The sequence below is a fragment of the Pleurodeles waltl genome, chromosome 1_2 (assembly GCF_031143425.1).
Source record: "Pleurodeles waltl isolate 20211129_DDA chromosome 1_2, aPleWal1.hap1.20221129, whole genome shotgun sequence".
Classification (NCBI taxonomy): domain Eukaryota; kingdom Metazoa; phylum Chordata; class Amphibia; order Caudata; family Salamandridae; genus Pleurodeles; species Pleurodeles waltl.
The window spans coordinates 284,428,596-284,441,170 of record NC_090437.1 but is presented as its reverse complement, the minus strand read 5'-3'; the positions used below and the strand labels follow the sequence as shown (position 1 = coordinate 284,441,170).

Genomic DNA, 12,575 nt, shown 5'->3' with positions numbered 1-12,575 from the left:
TCGACGAGGACGTCACTCCAGCCCACGCGACGCCGTCTGACGTCATACAGGCAATAATAGGTCCTCGCCGACGTGCCGATGACAGTTCCCTTTTTTCCGTGCATTCGAAACGGTTATCTTCGAGGGAGCTACTGTTACCTTCGTGGTTACAGTGTATTGTCTGCTGCGTAGTCTTCTCTGCGGTAATAATGTCTCAGAGGAAGTCGGGTTTCAAGCCCTGTCGAGAGTGTGGGGGCAAGATGTCAGTTACAGATCCTCACTCCGACTGTCTATGGTGTTTGAGCTCCGACCACGACGTCTCGACTTGCGATTCATGTCAACACATGAATCCGAAGGCCCTCAAAGAGCGTGAAGCCAAGTTATTTATGGCAAAGTCAAAGAAGAAGGAGAAACATCATAAGAAGTCTTCTTCGCCAAGGTCTCACCGGCGTCATCGAGACTCCCGGCGCCGTAGAGACTCACGACGTCATTCCAGCAAGGAGTCTCGTTCGAGGTCACCTTTGGCTCGGCGTCGGAGGACTTGGGAGGTCAGCCCCACGGTCACGCCGCATCCATCGACGCCGTTGCCCTCTCCGGCGTCACCGACTTCGCCTGGTCAGGCGTCAGTGATTGAGGTGGTGCAGCCTCTTGTGTTTTCTCCGGCGTCGCAGACGTCGAGGCCGGCGTCGGGGTCGCCCTCGATCCAGGCACCCCAGTATCCGGCTTTTCCCACTCCTGGAGCCGATAGTACCGCGTTTCTTAATGCGATGTATACCATCTTTCAGCAGATGGCTCCAGGAGCTGCTCCGGCTGGTCCTTCGGGGCCCTTGGCCTTTTCGTTGGGTGATCCTGCGCCTCTTCGGCCGGCACCCTTTATGCCCTTTCTCCCTTTTGGGAATGTGGGCTCGGCGCCGGTGCCGGTGTCGGTGGCCGCTCCGGTGGCTTCGGATGTTTCGGCCCCGGAGGTTGCCCTTCCGTCGAAGTCAGGATTTTGCCCTGTGACTCCGGTTGGTCCATCGGCTCCAAGTCCTCGTCCTCCGGCTCCTGCCTCGGCGCCGAAGCTGCCTGTGGCGCCGGACGCGGCGTCAGATGCTTCTGGCGATCGGCGCCGTTCTTCGACGTCGGCGGAGGTCATGTCGACTCCGCGTATCGAGGAGAGACTTCATTCGAGGAGGCGTGCTCTCCGTCTTTTAGAAGAGCAGGAGTACCAGCGAGTCCTAGAGGAGGGAGAGATTGAGGACTCTGGAGAAGGACTGCATGGTCTGGATACAGCCAGTGGGCTGGACACTTCCCCTGAGTGGGACCTTTCATCTCCAGGGGAATATACGGAGGAGGCTGCTTCCTTTCATGCTGTGGTGAGGAAGGCAGCGAGGTTTTTGGACCTGCCTTTGCCGGTGGCAGAGGCGAAGAAGAATTTGCTGACAGAGGTATTGCATCCGGCCTCTGCTGCAGCTGAGCCTCTCTTGCCATTTAATGAGGCTTTGCTGGATCCGGTGTTGGAGGTGTGGAAGAAGCCGGTGTCTTCCTCGGCCGTTCATAGGGCTGTGGCCAGGAGGTATCGAGCTGCACCATCTGACCCTGGCTTTCTCTCTAGACACCCTACGCCGGAGAGCTTGGTGGTGCAAGCCTCCTGTTCCTCAAAGTCAGCGCCTGGTTCCTTCTCGACGGTGCCTGGAGACAGAGACTCCAAGAAACTGGATGCGCAGTCCAAGAAAATATTTTCGTCATGCAGTTTGGCGTTGAAGGCCACCAACGCAACGTGCATTCTGGGGAGGTACATCCATGCTCTGATGGATGATATTTCGTCTTCATTTACGGAGCTCCCCCAGGGTCTCTTGGATGTGGTCTCGGACGCCCAGGCTGCCGCGACCCAGATTATCCAGTCTGGGCTGGACACGACCGACTCGGTGGCCAGGGCGATGGGCACGGCTGTGGTGGCAAGAAGACAGGCCTGGCTCCGAAACTCAGGGTTTTCGGCGGATGTGCAGTCGACCCTGCTGGACCTCCCGTTTGATGGGGACAGACTGTTTGGAGCCAAGGCAGATTCGGCCTTGGAACGATTTAAGGAGAGCAGAGCCACAGCCAAATCGTTAGGACTGCAAGCTCCTTCTTCCTCTGCCTCTTCTAGATTTTTCAGGAGGTTTCGGGGATTTGGGCGTGGTTCTTCTTCCTCTTCCTTTCGGGGGAGGTTCCAGCAACCCGCCTCTTCCCTCCCCTATAGGTCATTTAGAGGGAGGGGGAGGGGTGGGGCCCGTACCAGAGGAGCCTCTCAACAGCACTCTGCCTCTTCCTCGTCCTCTGGAGGGGTGCAGCAGGGGAAGCAGCCTTAGGCTTCCACCGTTTCCCACTCACTCCTCTCCTGTAGGGGGAAGATTACAGCATTTTCTCCACAAGTGGAAGTCTATCACCACGGACACTTGGGTTCTCGGCATTGTGGGGAAAGGCTACGCCCTTCCCTTTCGGGAGTTCCCGCCCCTCATCCCGCCCCGCCCATCTTATTGTTCAGAAGAACACCTCCTGTTGCTAGAACAGGAGGTTCAAGTCCTCCTTTCAAAGGGCACGGTAGAGTTGGTCCCAGAGCAGGAAAAGGGTCGAGGTTGTTACTCAAGATACTTCCTGATTCCCAAAAAGGATGGTCAGTTGAGACCAATCCTGGATCTGAGGATCTTGAATTGGTTCCTCAAACAGGAAAAGTTCAAGATGCTGACCCTAGCACAGGTGCTTTTGGCGTTGAACAAGAAAGATTGGATGGTGTCGGTCGACTTGCAGGATGCTTACTTTCATATCCCGATACTCAAGTCGCACAGGAAGTATCTCCGGTTTGTGGTAGGGTCGCAGCACTATCAGTTTGCGGTCCTCCTGTTTGGTCTTACTTCAGCACCTCGAGTCTTCACAAAGGTGATGTCAGTGGTTGCGGCGGAGCTCAGAAGAAAGGGGATAGCAGTATTCCCTTACTTGGACGACTGGTTGATCAAAGCCAAGTCCCCGGAGCTTGTGTCGCATCATCTGCAGTCAACAACCCAGTTGTTGTTCGACCTGGGCTTTTCGGTGAACGTGCCCAAATCTCACCTGGAGCCCTCTCAGCGCCTCCTGTTCATAGGGGCAATACTGGATACAACATTGAGTCGAGCCTTTCCTCCGCCTCAGCGGATTCAAGATATTCAGGAATTGGTTCCAATGTTTCGAAATGGAGCGGTAGTTCCAGTCCTCAAGGTCCTTCGTCTGCTCGGTCTGTTCGCCTCCTGCATTCTGTTGGTCACGCATGCTCGCTGGCACATGAGGGCTCTTCAGTGGTGCCTCCGAAGGCAGTGGTCTCAACACAAAGGAGATTTAGAAGGTACTGTCAAGATCTCCAGAGATGCTGCTGTGGAATTGAAGTGGTGGATTGCGGGCAACAATCTTTCACAGGGAAAGCCGTTCGCGCAGTCGCCACCAGTGGCCACGGTCATAACGGATGCTTCCACCCTAGGATGGGGAGCTCATCTGGGGGATCTGGAGATCAAAGGGCTTTGGTCTCCAGAGGAACAGGTGTTTCATATCAATCTGTTGGAGTTACGGGCTGTACGTCTGGCTCTCAAGGCCTTCCTCCCATCCCTTCGTGGTCAGTCGGTACAGGTCCTGACGGACAATACTACCACGATGTGGTACATAAACAAACAGGGAGGAGTAGGGTCGTACCTTCTCTGCAGAGAAGCTCTTCGGCTATGGTCCTGGGCAAAGGACCATCAGATTTGCTTGGTGGCAAATCATCTGGCCGGGGTCTTGAATGTACGTGCGGACAGTCTCAGTCGCCAATTCTCGGCAGACCACGAGTGACGTCTCCATCCAGATCAAGTCTGTTTAATCTTCCAGATGTGGGGGTTTCCTCGGATAGATCTGTTTGCCACTCGGGAGAACGCGCATTGCCCGTTATTCTGCAGCCTCCAGTATCCGATGCAGGGAGCGTTGGGGGACGCGTTTCAGATAACCTGGTGCGACCAGTTGCTTTACGCGTTTCCCCCCATACCCTTGATTCCTCGAGTGTTGAGGAAAATTCGCCAAGACCGGGCCCAAGTCATCTTAATAGCTCCGGATTGGCCAAGGAGGGTATGGTACTCCGACCTTCTCCAACTCTCACTGTGCCCTCCGCTCCGTCTCCCTCTCAGGGCAGACCTCCTCTCGCAGTCGCAGGGGCAGGTTTTACACCCCAACCTCCAGAGTCTGCACCTACATGCTTGGAGATTGAACGGGGCAACCTGAGTTCCTTCTCTCTCCCGCCTGATGTAGTGGATGTTATCTTAGCGGCCAGGCGACACTCCACTAAATCTATCTACGCTAATAGGTGGTCTAAATTTGTTATGTGGTGTGGAGAGAGACAGATTGATCCCTTACATGCTCATCTGTCACATGTTTTGTCTTTTGCACTGTCTCTAGCGCAGAAAGGTTGTGCAGTGGCTACCATTAAGGGTTATTTGTCGGCCTTCTCAGCCTTCATTTGTCTTCCAGACCAACCATCGTTATTTAAATCCCCTATTGTTCTCAGATTCTTGAAAGGTCTTCTGAATCAATATCCTCCAAAACCATTCGTTATGCCTCAATGGGATTTGTCCTTGGTCCTGACTTTCCTTATGGGGTCCCCTTTTGAGCCTATGCATTCTTGCCCCTTAAGGTATTTGGTTATTAAAACAGTCTTCCTGGTAGCTATAACATCTGCAAGGAGAGTGAGTGAGTTGCAGGCCTTATCGGTTAAACCCCCTTATATAACGTTTTATGGGGATAAGGTGGTGTTGAGGACCAAGGCTGCTTTCCTTCCGAAGGTTGTTTCACCCTTCCATTTGGCTCAGACAATCACTTTGTCCACGTTTTATCCTCCGCCTCATCCTTCAAAGGAGGAAGAAAGACTACATCGCCTGGACCCAAAAAAGGCGTTGAGCTTCTATATTGACAGAATGAAGGATATCAGGCTGGAGGATCAGCTGTTTGTCGGATACGTGGGCAAGAGGAGAGGAAAGGCAGTCCACAAGAGAACACTCTCCAGGTGGGTTGTTCTTTGCATTAAAATCTGTTACTCTTTGGCAAAGAAGGATCCGCCTGAGGGCATTAGAGCTCATTCCACCAGAGCTAAGTCGGCCTCTTCGGCCTTGGCCAGGGGTGTTCCTGTGGTCGACATCTGCAAGGCCGCAACTTGGTCGTCCCTTCACACTTTTGTGAAACATTACTGTTTGGACTCTGAGGTCAGAAGGGACGGTCATTTTGCACGGTCAGTGCTGCAGGATTTCTTGGTTTGACCATTTGGGCACCCACCGCCGGGCGTGGTAATGCTTTGGGACTCTATTCATCAGGTGAGGAATCCACAGGTAGTTGTATCCATCAGAAGAACGAGTTACTTACCTTCGGTAACGACTTTTCTGGTGGATACATTAGCTACCTGTGGATTCCTCACGGTCCCACCCGCCTCCCCGTTGCCTTTTTGGTCTCTCCAAGCAATCCTTGAGTGTGCTCCTTTTGGTCTTCAAAGTGGCAATACATTTTGCATATATGATATTTGTATATATGTATATATTTATATATAAATCTATATATATTGTGTATATACATGATTCGTATGTATAAATATATTTATTTGTTTAAAAAAAAAAAAAAAAGAAGGTTATATTAAATCTACAGCTATTTTATTGCAATGTTGTGTGATTTACAATATTAAGAGATGTTGCTTTGCTCTTTCATTACATTGGGTTATTATTATTCTCATGCACGTAAAAAAATGTTGGTACTGTCATCGGCGAGGACCTATTATTGCCTGTATGACGTCAGACGGCGTCGCGTGGGCTGGAGTGACGTCCTCGTCGACGTGCAGAGACTAGTAAGAAGATTTCCGTCGAATGCTGGCGCCATGGGAGTATTCATCAGGTGAGGAATCCACAGGTAGCTAATGTATCCATCAGAAAAGTCGTTACCGAAGGTAAGTAACTCGTTCATCAGGAATTGTTATTACACCCATATCTGCCTCAATTGTCTCTGGATTTTATTCTCAAGGGAGAGTGTTCCTACAAAAAAAATCTATGCATTCATATGGATTATGGGCAGATGAAACGAAGGCGTAATCTCGTGTGGGGCGTAATCCTCTTCATAAATTTCTTACTCGAAGTCACTGGAGGCCATTTTATCAAAAAGCTTCAGTTTGGCCGTAGCCCTGTCTTGATCTGTCAAGCTTGTTGTCAAAGCTAGATTAAAGGCACCCAACCCATATCAGGACATTGTAGAACTTGCATTATGATTCTTTCGAAAAGGGCTCTTGTTCAGTGTGAGGGTCATATGTAGAAGCAATGTAAAGAACTCCCCTCCCATTGTTACTCTTTATGCTAACATTTATCCCTTTATCTATGTTTATCTTTTTTTCAGTTTACCTTTGAATCGATGTGTCAGCGGATACTGCACTCCCTTTTTTATATGGGCCTGAAGACGGGTATTGCCTGAGGAAACATTGTGACTTAAGTCTCTGCCAGGCCTGAGCAACTAGGTGAGTCTCCTGTATCAATCATATTTTGCAATCTAGGTTTTTGGGGATATTTATGATGGACAATCTCTAAAAGGATTTATTTAGGCCTCTTGCTTGTAAGGTAACTATTTTAAGTTTGTGCTGCATAGTGCACATGGTGGTGGCTCAATGTAAAGTATGCTTTTGTAATTATAACTTAAGTGATTACAGAGAAATGTTGCCTGTTTATGATTACATGATGTTCTTTGCTCCACTTGTGTGTTTACCTATGCTGAGGGGTTTGTGCCTCTACATTCAGTTAAATATTACTTCAATATCAAAAAGCTAAGGTAAGTCCATCAAGCACGGAGGCATTAAAATGGTATCTGGGAGCTTTAGTCCAGACTTTGTGAGTACATGCCAGCGTCTCACTCTGCAGTTGTTTGCAGCCACACCCCTACCCCAGCAAAGGGAAGCTTTACTCAAATCATGCGGTCTAAGAATAGGTAGAAGAGAGGTGTCTTGCCTTACACTTTAAGGGGCAGATTTAAGAAAAGGGGTGCTACATCCAGTGCAGTGCCACTTTTCTTGCGCCCCTTAGCATCACCTACCATCTCCATGTGTGTGCCATATTTAAAATATGGGGCACCATGGCGCAGGCTACGTGGCAATAGCGTAACTTTTTTTACGCGATTGATGTACTGTTCAGGGTAAGCACCAACATTTTGGCACTAATCCTGAACAGTACATAGGGGCCCACTGTAACCAGTGGTGTGCCCCCTTTTGACACATGCTCTAAGCAGGCGTTCAAAATGCCTAAAAAAATGGCACAAATATTGTTTTATTTCTTTGTGCCATTTATGTGCCCTCTCCCCCCCCCCCCCCCAAACGGGGGAACACCCTCCTTGTATACAATATGCCTTTTGCGGGCATAATGTGGCACAAAGAGTTCAAAGTGGCACAATGCATGCATTGCGATACCCTTTTTAAATGGGCGCTGCCTTTTTGCCATAATATCACCACATGAGAGTAAAGAAATTGACGCTGATATGGCGATATATGGCACAAGTGGCTCTTAAATCTGCCCCTAGATCTATAGTTGAAAGTGAATTCATCTGGCTCCTAGTCTCACGTATATTGTCCAGGATTGCTCACCGCTCCATTGTACTGATAGTGAACTGGTCGCACTTGATTTCATCATCATCCGGTTCTCTACCATCTGAAATCCCTCTGGTGATTTCGATTCACATCTATCTTTGAGGGCTCTATCTCCTCTGTGTCTATTAATTTCACTAGTTGTTTTGATTTAGAAATGGCACAAATCTGAACAGGGATGTCCTGCCATCTCAAAAATTGTCTGAAAGGGTGCCCCCATCGGTATCTTATATTTTTCTTTCATGAAGCTTGTTAAGGGCTTAAACATGTATTGCTGTGAGATCTTAGAGAAAGGAGACTTTGGAGACTTAGAAGGTAATAAGGCATCTGTGCCTGACTGCTGTTATGACATTTTTTGGCAGTCTGTAATTGTGAAGACAGACCAAAATATCGGGGGCGGGGGTTGGTTCCTTCAGGCTGGCCTGCTCTGTGTGCTTTGTCTTAGTTATATGCCTCTGGCTAAGACTCGGTAAGTATGGAAATAAAATGTTTTTGTATGAAGCCTCTATATTGTCTCCTTCATCGTTTGGAGGAGTCACATAATTCTGCTATTATTTCTAGCATTTCCGATTCTTCTTCTCCAAAAATCCCTGCCTCTTCCAATGATGCCATTCTGTTCCTGATGTCAATGAAGTCGCTTTGAACATCTTTACGTTTCTTGGAAACATTAATTTTTTTTTTAAAGTAGGTCTGCTCTGAGTGTATTAAAGAGAGATTCCACGAATCCTTATGTAACATCATCTTTGTTCTCTGTTCTGCTACCTTACATTTAGGTGGATACTGTCGGGTATTTCAGAGCAGAGTCTGAATTCAAAGGGGTCGATCTGGTAAGCATATCTTGGGCACTGACGTGTTATCCTTTGTAGATGCTATAATTGCCCTATGTTACTGACTGTACACAGGATTGTGATAACCCCCTTTAGTGTCCTTATTTATAAACTTGGGGCATATGTTCTTTGTTGAATCTGTGACTATTTCCCCATCCGTAGTCTGGAAATGCCAGGTTCCTAGTTCCACTGGTTTCGTATATATGATCAGATTATTAGGACCCAAAAAGTCCACACACTTGAAGTCTAGCTCTCTATGACGGAGCTATCACTGGAAAGCTATTTCTCTCCCTTAGGTGTATCACAGCATTTGCCCCTTTGATTCTTCTTGTAGCAGATTGACGACTAAGGATGTATGTGTGTGGCTAAAAGAGTTATGTAAGTTAAAGAGAGATAAAATAAGTCCTGCGCTACACCATGTACTACGCCTTAATGGTTCCTTCGGCCCTCCTGCACCTCATGTTCTATCACGACCGGCGCTCTCCAGCTATGCTTCTTTGGATGTAAATACTGGCACAGAATTAAAAGTGACTAAATCTGATGCCTTTGTGTCTGTGAGGCCATTCCACTCCTCTGCACCTTCCTCCAATTCATGTGGGGTCGGACTGCAGCACACATTTTTAATCGCTTGCAGCAAATCAGTAGTGTCAGTTTTGCTGGTTATCTCTCTACACCGGCGCAGGGATATTTAGCTAAGAGATGACTCACACAGGAAAGCGCCGCTCCCTTATCGATAGTCCTGGGCCTTTTCCAGTTTTGGGTTGTGTCCGGCGTAGCACCCGCTCGAAGCACCAAGGGATGCGTGGGTCCGCTCTCAACATAGTCGGCAGAGTGATACTCCACAGACTACCTCGGCTTAATTCGCAGTATGAGCCGACTGTCTGCGTGTAATTGGGTGCGGTCTGAACCATAGTGCTTTTCAAACTGTTTTACACAGCCCAGGGCCGCTGAGTCATCCTCTGCATCGTAGAGCACTTTACTTTTCTCAGGTGCCACGGAAATTGATTACAAGTGTATCTCTGTGGACTTGTTACGTTCTCCAAGGTTACCCTTTAAATGTAGATATCTGTGGGTCCCGTAGAGACCCACAGCAGCTTCTTTTAATCCCAGGCTGGATGGAAGAGCCCCTCCACTCGTCTTCGCAGGAAGCCATCTTCTGCTATTATTTTAAAAAAATGCTAGCAGTTTAAAACTGAGAGTAGCAGAAGTACCTATTATGATAAAAAATGCTCACACGCCGATAACAAATGTGATAGCCACTGTTAAACTATATTGAATCGTAGGTCACTATAAGTTGCAAGTACGTTTCATAATACTTCAAATAGTGCATGAGTAGTCTCTCAAAGGGTGTGGTTAAGAGATGGCAGGCCACAATGACCAATTTATAAAGGGTAATCCTCATTAATTTACTAATAATAGTCTCGTGAGCTTGACTTAATGTGCTGGGGGAACTAGCAATAGTCCACAAACTTGATTGTACCCACAAAATCGAACCAAAATAACACTACTCTAGCACACAGATCTCTACCCGTCCATATCTCTTAATCTTTTGGAGCAGCTGGGTGACAAGGGCTATTAACACATGTAAATTACAATTGTGAAAAATATTTACATGTGTAATTCTCTCTTACACGTTTGAGTATCTTTACTACTTTTGTCCAGTCCCAAATTCAGAGAGTAAAGTTACTCAAATGTGTTGATTTATGTGTGTCCACCCCCACGTTTAGACGGTGGAGTCAGAATAATTGTAATTTCGACCATATAGTTACTACATGTAATTTCCAACCATATTATATGTCTGGCAGAATCAGGGTGGAGAGTCTGCCCTGGCTGCAGCGATTCCACATGGCAGACAATGGGAGATCTATCAGGGTAATATGAGGGGAATCTCCGCTCGTGGGGAACTCATAGGCTTATGGCAATGAGTAGCAGACCTCTGAATAGTAGATAATAGGAACATGATATGCACCTTTAAGAAATCAGAAATACCTGACTTACATTGGCTAGCATCCACAGAAATTCTCCCCCGAGCATTGGTTCTGTTTCTTTTGTCTTGAACTTTAGGACTGTGCAGCTACGACTGCATTTTTGAGAAGCCGCAATGCTGCCTGTGCTGAAGGAGAAGAGAAATTTCACTGAGGGGAAAGACAGCGTTGGTAGTTATATTTGTTTTTACAAACTACAAGCAACTACATTGACTGCCTCCTTACTCCCTCAGTGGAACCCAGAAGGCAGTCTTATAGCAGGAGTTGTCTAACTCTGTCAGTTCATTGGGAGAGAAGGTCTGGACCTGGGGGGATATTAAGGAGAAATGGAAAGTAGAGAGCAGGCAGGTGAAGGAGTTTTCCAGGATTGGGCTAGCTAAAGTTCTTCCTGGAGGACCAATTGGAACTCCTCTTGGGTTGTTCTGGACCAAGGAAGACATTGTCACCACCCCTCATCTGCTATATAAGATGCCACTTCAGGAAAACACTTATGTGGTGCCAGGTGAGATCATAAACCCTCCCACTCCCACTATCCATATCAGGCAATTTTCCCAGGTCCATGCGTAAAGCAGTCTATTTGTTTTTTTTATTATGAGACTTGTAGTACTGGGTTGAATAAGACTACACATCCCAGAATTCGAACAAAAAACTGACACTGGTCTGCCTACTCACACATGGACCTCAAACATTAGACAGCTATGACTCTTGCTCTAACTCTATAAAACAGACCTACAAACACTCAGCTATATCTGTCCTTCACTCATAAATGTACTGCTAGTCTCACATCACATATATACCCCTCAAAAACACCCTGCAACACTTTCCCTGAAAATGTACATATGTTGTGTTATTGTTTCTTATACTATTCTTCATACAGCTGGATTGATTGCTTCAGCTGGGGTAGATGTCAGTGGCACTAAAGCAGAGCAACACCCAGAGGAGGTCTTGCAAAGCAAACCATCTATACAGACATGTACAGGGAGTGCAGAATTATTAGGCAAGTTGTATTTTTGAGGATTAATTTTATTATTGAACAACAACCATGTTCTCAATGAACCCAAAAAACTCATTAATATCAAAACTGAATATTTTTGGAAGTAGTTTTTAGTTTGTTTTTAGTTTTAGCTATGTTAGGGGGATATCTGTGTGTGCAGGTGACTATCACTGTGCATAATTATTAGGCAACTTAACAAAAAAGTATATATACCCATTTCAATTATTTATCATTACCAGTGAAACCAATATAACATCTCAACATTCACAAATATACATTTCTGACATTCAAAAACAAAACAAAAACAAATCAGTGACCAATATAGCCACCTTTCTTTGCAAGGACACTCAAAAGCCTGCCATCCATGGATTCTGTCAGTGTTTTGATCTGTTCACCATCAACATTGCGTGCAGCAGCAACCACAGCCTCCCAGACACTGTTCAGAGAGGTGTACTGTTTTCCCTCCTTGTAAATCTCACATTTGATGATGGACCACAGGTTCTCAATGGGGTTCAGATCAGGTGAACAAGGAGGCCATGTCATTAGATTTCCTTCTTTTATACCCTTTCTTGCCAGCCACGCTGTGGAGTACTTGGACGCGTGTGATGGAGCATTGTCCTGCATGAAAATCATGTTTTTCTTGAAGGATGCAGACTTCTTCCTGTACCACTGCTTGAAGAAGGTGTCTTCCAGGAACTGGCAGTAGGACTGGGAGTTGAGCTTGACTCCATCCTCAACCCGAAAAGGCCCCACAAGCTCATCTTTGATGATACCAGCCCAAACCAGTACTCCACCTCCACCTTGCTGGCGTCTGAGTCGGACTGGAGCTCTCTGCCCTTTACCAATCCAGCCACGGGCCCATCCATCTGGCCCATCAAGACTCACTCTCATTTCATCAGTCCATAAAACCTTAGAAAAATCAGTCTTGAGATATTTCTTGGCCCAGTCTTGACGTTTCAGCTTGTGTGTCTTGTTCAGTGGTGGTCGTCTTTCAGCCTTTCTTACCTTGGCCATGTCTCTGAGTATTGCACACCTTGTGCTTTTGGGCACTCCAGTGATGTTGCAGCTCTGAAATATGGCCAAACTGGTGGCAAGTGGCATCGTGGCAGCTGCACGCTTGACTTTTCTCAGTTCATGGGCAGTTATTTTGCGCCTTGGTTTTTCCACACGCTTCTTGC

General features: G+C 47.2%; 1 long non-coding RNA gene across 1 annotated transcript in view; it reads left to right on the top strand.

Annotated features, from left to right (window-relative positions):
• LOC138299732 (uncharacterized) overlaps positions 1–12,575 on the top strand; it is a 461,721-nt gene that overhangs the window by 124,676 nt on the left and 324,470 nt on the right. The window contains exons 2-3 of the long non-coding RNA XR_011204824.1: positions 6,361–6,478; positions 8,365–8,418. This is a non-coding gene — a long non-coding RNA (uncharacterized lncRNA). The remainder of the gene's footprint in view (positions 1–6,360; positions 6,479–8,364; positions 8,419–12,575) is intronic.